An 8,002-nucleotide genomic window follows, 5' to 3' on the forward strand; every position below is an offset into this window, starting at 1 on the left:
GCAGGGCCCACGTTAATGCGATTTCCACTGCTCTCCCTGACTCCCAATTAAGACTGCTGGGGGGAGGGAGGGTGTGGAGAGCAGAGGAAAGGAGGGAAGAGGGAAGGAGGTAGAGAGAGTAGGAGAGAATGAGACAGGCAGGCAGGGAGGAAGAGAGATAAAAGGTGAGAGATGGTGTGAGATGGAGAGAAGTTGGTGGTGTGGGAACAGAAGAGAGGAAAGAGAGAGAGAGAGTGTGTGTGTATGTGTGTGTGGGGAGGTGGGGTGGAAATGTGGGATGGCAGGGGAGAGAGAGAAAAAAGGGTAAAGTCAGGGAGAAGCGATGGGGAAAGAAAATGTCAGTAAAGCTGAGGGTGACAAGAACAGAGTGCAGTGGAGGAAAGATGACAAAAACGTGCAGCTCTAATTGTCTGTGGAGCCCCATCTGCCCCCCCCCCACCCCCCTCCCCTTTCTGTTTTACTCACATCTCAATCAGGGCCATAGCTCAGAGGTATAGGGCTGTTATGTGTCTCTGTGGCCAGGTGGAACATCATTAAAGTCTCTGTACACAGTGATAGTAATGAACACAGCCCCCACACCTCCACACCTCTCTCTCTCTCTCTCTCTCTCTCTCTCTCTCTCTCTCCCTCACTCTCTCTCTCTCACTCTCTCTCTGGCTCTCCACTAGATGGAAGACAACAGAAAAAACCCTCAGTGTTGCATATGTCTGGAATTACAATACCTAGACATGTGCACTTGTGGCAGATGGCCAATGAGAATAATGTATAAACATTTGCATTTGTACTTTAAAACAAGTCGTAAAAACCAACTGTAGGTCATATGAATGCTGATAACCCTAGGGACAAGCCAGTGTAATTTTCCCTTACAACACCCTCAGAACTCAAAATGCCTCAATTATGTGTTAACCACCAGCGCACATCTCTCTCCCTCTCCCTCGCTCTGTGCTCACACACTGGATTCGATTGCTCAGCTGAAGCTCTTTGATTAGCAGTATCAGGTGTGTCAGCGCTGGATTGGAGAAAAAAAAAAAAAAAAAGCCCCGCACGCTCCTGTGGTTTCCTATTGGCTCAGGATTCAAGGGCTAGCCCCTAAATCAGCTCTTATAAAAACAGAACTGACAGACAGGCTATGGCTTATAGGCAGACAGAGCCATAGAGATGAGCTATGACTCTGTCCACAATGACTGTTCCAACTCATCCTGTCCAAGGACCCAGATGTTGTCGCTTGCTAAAAGGATCAGCTCAGGATATTGAGAAATTGCCTTGGGATGAGGGGGCATCTGTGCCCGAATACCCAAGGGCTGCTGTTTTGTCACTCTGACAGTGTTTTATAAAAGGCTGAGGAAGCTCAGAAGACTGCAGAGGCGAGGCCATATATCTCTCGCTATTACATCCAGGCTAGGAGGAGAGGGTTGAAATGACAATGAAATATAGCCCTGACTCAAAGGGAGAAAAAGAACAGGGTCTAAAGAGGGACGGCTAAGTCTCCTCGGGAGCCTGCAGGGGCTGTGTTCCAAATCAGAGACAGATGCACACCAGTCCCAGACACTAACCCAAGCTATACTCCAAGCACATAGAGGTGAAAAGGAGAAGATATGTGGTTCAGACAGGAAAATCCTCAGAGAGAACAGCCTGTCCCTGCCTTGGCTGATATTAGTCTGAAAGAACAAGGAGAAATTAGAACCCTGCAGGGGAAGAAAGAGAAGGGGAGGGGGCAAGGTTTCCAAACTTGAGTGGAGCGGGGCAAGGACCCCTGCATCATTAAGTTGTCAAGTGGACGGAAGGCCCGATATATGACTTGGAGTTATTGCTCGGGCTGAGGCTGATGATATAAGAATTACAGTACATGGATCATAGCCGGATCGATAGGTAGACAAAGTCATTATGGAGGGGCTAGAGTTCAATGCCTCCCCAGGGCTGCGAGTGGGGACCAAGGGCTTATATTTATCACCATGGTGATGTGTAACCCACACTCACACAGATGGGCAGTGTAGTCATATTTTGCTTGTTGCTTCTGCTTCCAAAACTATCTGTTCTACCTGTATTGATCAGTCAGGCCATCTCTGGACACAGGTCATCTCTGAAATTGTCTTGTGTGTGCGAGAGACCAGCCATTTGTGTACATGTGCTCAACACAGTTTTACCCTTTGAAGTATGTCCATACGTACAGTATGTGCGTGTTTACAGCTGAGGTAAATGTTTCTGTGCTTGCAGTAGAACATTTGTCCTTTTTGCTCTCTATGTTTGCAGTGGAGAAGAACAGAGGAGTAGGGCATGGCCAGGGCAGCATCGATCCTCTCTGTGCCAAGAGAAATTAGGCATGAAATTAAAGCTGCCGTCAAAGACCAGGGCCAGCGCTGTCACCTGATCCAGCACTATTTATACTCCCCAGAGATGATGATGTCTCCATCACCCTGATGATAACAGGAGAAAGAGAGAGAAAGGGGAGGGGAGGGGGAGAGAGAGAGAGAGACTCTCTCCCCTCCATCCATGGTGCCACTGACCTGCCATCATTTATACTGCCAGGGCCCAAGTGCAAGGTTAGCGCAGGCCTGAGCACCCATAAATCACTGCTCTGCTGGACGGAGTGAGGCCAGGGTCGATGCCACTCACGTCCAGCCTCTGCTGATGAGAGAGTATTTATAGATCACATCAGGAAGGAATGAGGGAGGGAGGAAGGAAAGAGACAGGGAGACAGAGTGTATGTCTAAGTGGCTTATGAAGAAGCGTGCATGCATGTGTGGATGGTGTGTCTATGTGTGTGTGTGTGTGTGTGTGTGTGTGTGTACAAGTGCACACAGGAATATACCTGCATTGAAAAGAAATTTGTAAATCCTGCATGTTTGCGTTTTAGTTTTGAGTAAATCCTTGGTGTTAACATGTCAGAGACAGCTGGGCAATTGCTTTGCAGTGATGAAAAGCTGGCTGCTGCAGAGTCATCCCAACTCTGTAAAGAACATGGGAGACAGTAGGGGGAGCTGATTAACCACACATGAGATCTCATACGTGATAGCACATTTCTTACTGGGCTTGCTGATTTCCTCAGGCTGATACAAACAGTCTGATTTGGGTCGAAACAGCCAAACTGCAGGTCCTCTCAGCTCCAGCACACAGCTAAAAGGTGAACAAATGGAAGCCGGCCAGCCTGCAAAACACTGACACACCAGTATAATCAGAAGTTTCACAAACAAAACTTCCACATCAAATCAACACTTTTTAAACTCACACATCTCTTTCTTGTTGCATTCTGTTGTGCACGGCCGCTGCCAAGCACAGTGTTTTGACACCATTACCGCTCAGCTAGCATGGTGCTATAATGACCACTGGCCTCAGATTGTCCCGGCTAAACACTGGTTATGGTTAACCACAAGATGACCAGTTGTCCCTCTCAGTCTTTCTCTGCAGCTCCAGCGACGGGTTTGATACACACAACATCCACTGCTGTGACAAAAATAAGCTATGACTCTGTGCCAGATTTTGAAGAAAGAAATGTTTAAAAAATGTTTTCAGGCATAATCACTATTCACCAATCAGTGGCCATTTTTTGAGTGATAATAATAATTTATTTGCTGGATGATTTTAAAAAGTGATGATAATGACCCTCATTTCGAGTGGAGTTTCAGGTCCCCGAATCATTCATTGTCTGGTTATTTTGTGATTATGTATAAATCCTAAATGAAGGTTCAACTTATTATTATGATGAGTTGAATTTAATATAAAGTCCCAGACTTTGCTATGTTTATTATGCTATGCCCGCCCCAGATACAGTTTGTTTCATTATCTCCTCAATCTCTTTGAAATTTGCAGCACTCTATTAGCATTAGGGTTGTATGTATGGGTACTCTTACTATATAATGGAAAACTAGATACCAAGAGGAAAATAATGGCAAATATTAAGGAATAGTCTCATTACATATATGGATATCTAAATTACTTGGATAAAGTTAGGTTAACAATTGTTCTAAACTTTTGCTTTTTGATTTTTGCAAAGATGAGTGAATAAATGTCCATTACAATTTTTTTTTTTCATACATTGAAGGTAGAGGGAACAGAAACAAAACAAATTTTCATGTCTTTTAGGTGATGTTTCGGAACTACTGACAAATGTACAGAGTCTGTCTAGTTTCTTTTGTGTATTTTCATCATTTCATTCAGTGTGAGCATAGTGGAAGGGGGGCCCACATCAAGTTTTTTTGTTTTCCCCCCAGGCCCCCATGGTCCTGTGATCTGGCCCTGTTGGCACCCTGCTTTAGGGCGTTTGGTTCAAATCCAGACTGGCAAGTGAATGAATAACTCTGTACCCCAATAACTAATTTTGAGGTGCCCTTGAGGAAAGTGCTTAACCCTCCTCCTACCCTGCTACCGTCCTACCCATCCTCTTCCTCCTATTTTCCTCCTATTTTCCTCCTTTTTGGGTTAATTTGACCCCAGCAATTTAAACTTCCTGAAAATGATTGCTACCCAAGTGTTTCAGTTACTTTATGTTTATTTGTTGACTACCTAAATAGCCCTTAGAACATTATTACTGTGTTGTCAGTGAGTCTCATGCTGTTACAGGTTACAGGTTGTGTAAAGTGAGGGCCTAGAGCAGAGGGAAGTTTTTTGAAGATTATAAAATTCCATGTTGTGGTTCCCTCAGTCTCATCCACACAACTGAGAGAAATGTGTGTAAAATGTTGACATTTCTTATATGTTTTATACAGCTAAAACAGCCTGGAGTCAAATAGACCCGCGAGAAACACTGATGCATACAAAATGCATACAGGACAATACAGGACAGTAAAACATATCAGCATGTTAATTTTATGTTTACCCACTTGTCCCCATTAAATTAGAAGTCATTAAATATGAAGCAAAAAAAGAGATGCCAATCATTTATTTAGAGACATTAAACAGTGAAAGGGTTTAACTAACTGCTTCAGTGACTGCTATTACTACTCAGTGGCCATTAGTGCAAGACTATAAAGGAATGAAGGTTAAAAAAACAGATCTTGAGATGTTTCAGAGGTCCTTGAATCTATGTCTTAATGATGTCAACACTGTTTTCAGGCAGTTGTCCCCTCGCGATCTAATGAATAAACCTTCATAAACACACAACAGTCCTTTTCTCTCTGTCATTATGAATCCCCACCTCTACCTCAATCCCCTCTGCTCCCAGGATCTGAAGGGCAACGTGGCAGATAGGACGGGTGTTTGATTGAAAAGCACCACCCTCCCCTCGGTTCTCTGACAGCTCCTGTCAAGTATCCCGTGGGACCAGTATCAAATGGATCAAGCCTCTACCCCCCGCCCCCTCCTTTTTAAAGGGGAACTGTCACTAACTGCCACTGTCACATACCAGTCAGGTGCTTTCAACGCACCGATAACGTGCCAAGGAATTTCGCCAGGACTGTTATCCTAACTAAAGGGGTAGAATGTGTGTGTTAGGAGTATAGCTGTTGAAAGTTGGCCTGTATGTTGTGTGTGTGTGTGTGCGCGCGCGTCTTGCTGACCCAGTTAGCAGATACACAGGACTGCTGCTCCTTATCATGTAAGATCAATCCCCTTAAAGGACAATCGGTTGGATAGTGTTGGAGCATTATGCTTGATTTTATTACATACTGCGCTCTTTTTTGTCACTTTTTGTAAGAACATTATCAGTCTGGGTCAAAACATACTAGAGATGGAGGAAAAACTACCCCATTTTCCTTAAAGAAAGATTATGTGTGTGCGGAGGGGGGAAAAAAATCAGACTGTTTGAGCTGAATTATATGAGGCTGGAAACCTACACTTTCAGGTTGTTTTTCAGTGAGTCAGGCCCCTGGTTTAAAGAGACCTGCTGCTCTCTGTGTTTCACCAGTAGAGAGGTGCTTCTCAGCGACCCACATCACACATGTCGGACGTGCAAGAGTCTAGCGTGTGAAGTCTGAGAAAACTGTGTTTGCGTGTCCTATACTCGCCATAGGGCCACATTCTTAGGAGCTTAACACATCGACAACCGTGTCCTTAAACTGAGACCGAGCAAAGGGTCCGGGTCCACAGCCTGGTGTATGCGTGTGTGAATGGTGTGTGTGTTGGGGGGAGGTTACGGGGTGACAAGGAGATAGTGTCGCTGATTGACACGTGAAGAGCGACAAAAAATGCTCCCCTCTGGAATGCCACAATCTCCCAGTGTCTCGTGTTCCTCTGCGTCCGACGGCAAATTGTTAAAAGCATTCCAGGCAGTTGGGGTGAGGGTGAAAGGAGACGATCTGCTCGGGTGCTAAAAGAGGAGTTCACTGTTTGTTTACCCCTAAAGAGGATGAACCATATCCTGACTGCCCCGTGCACAGATAACCTACCAAAGATAAAAGGTGGGCCATACTCACACAAAAAAAGAGCGATGAATTTGATTTAAAAAATCACACAGACATTTTTCACAGTAACATTTTGTGGCCAACAGTTCATAAAGGACAAAAATCTTATAGAGTTTGCTCATGGATCTGGTATCTGTGTCCTTTCTCTTTCATAGCCAGTCCCCCCACACTGAGTTTTAAGGGAGGACAGGGGTTCACAAGAGGCTTGGTGGTCCCTCCCCCGTCCCATACCATCCCCACCCACTGAGGCAGACAAGGTGGTGGTCATGCAACAAGGCAAAGTGCTTTGCAACCAAGGGTTAAACCGAGCACACGACAAGGGGCAAAAGGCCCCTGCTTACAAGGTCTGATTGGTTCCACAGGTTGGCGACTGCAGAGGAAAGACAGAACAGGGGAGGAAAAGAAGGACGAGAGAGGGGGGAAAAGGGGAGAGTGACAGGAGGGAGTGAGAGACGCAGATATTATAGAATGAGTGACAGGAAGGTAAAGGAAGGAAGGTAGAGGGAGACACAGCATGAAGAACAAAGTCAAAGGGAGAAAAAGGAGGAGGTGATGACAATAGAAAATGAATGACCTGAAAAAAGCTGAAGTACAGAAACAGGGATTGGGAGAGGAGAGGAGAATCAAGGGATGGAGAGGCAGAAAGACAAAGAAAAGAGCTGAGGAGTCCTGTTTCCATGATGCAATTTTTGGGGGTTTTATAGTGACTTTTACAGCAGCATTGAGGGTGCTTTAGTAAGGGATAGCTGGCGGATTAGGATGGCAGTTTTTGACCCCCAGTGTGTCACTAACACACATATCACATGACAAGCCGATAACAATACTCTATAACAATACAACACTCAGGCGCATTAGGTGAAAATCCTTGCTTTAACTCTTCATGCATGGTTAAGATCTTGATTGTGCTGATTTATTACAAAACGACAGTTAGTGACATTCAGACAAAGATTGTTTTCCTTCCTGCTACATTATGACTCAGTTTGTTTTGCTTAGCGTTGTGCTGTGTGAGCATGGCGAAGGAAACACCCCCTGAGCAAGTGCAACAGAATGGGATGTGAGAACAGAAAATTCAAAATATTGTCTAAGAGAACAGAGACAAAGCAAGATCTAAACTTGTTCAAACCAAAATTCCTGTTGTGAAATAATTTAACTTTCAGCTTTTCTATAAGTTGGTGGCAGAGATATGATCTTTGCTTTATGCTGTGTGTTGTGTTAACATTACAGTTCAGGAGCATAAAAAGATAAGGTACGATCATAGGAATAGAGCAGAAATCTCTACAGTAATCATTTTGTAGATGAGCTTCAGAGCATCCTTAGTGATGGCTCACATCTGTTACAACAGAAATTTAAAACGAGTCACAGGGGCAGATTGCTGCAGTGTAAAAGCAGAACAACGCAGTTTAAACGGTCCTTTGTCCCTGCTGCTGTCATTATTGTCAACAGTCAGCTTCTCTTGGCTTTTTGTGCAATATTTCTTTATTTTGCTTTTATGCTGTCTGGATGGATGTTTTACACTCTGACCAAATTAATCTCCTAGTATGGATAATAAAGCTATACTTGACTTGACGTGACTTGATAATGTATTATATAGTAGCGTAGAGGTGGCTGATATCAGGAGAACATGTGTTTCGTGATCTGGAAAACAGATGTGTCCAGTAAAGGGGATA

The sequence above is a fragment of the Myripristis murdjan genome, chromosome 1 (genome assembly GCF_902150065.1).
Source record: "Myripristis murdjan chromosome 1, fMyrMur1.1, whole genome shotgun sequence".
NCBI lineage: Eukaryota > Metazoa > Chordata > Actinopteri > Holocentriformes > Holocentridae > Myripristis > Myripristis murdjan.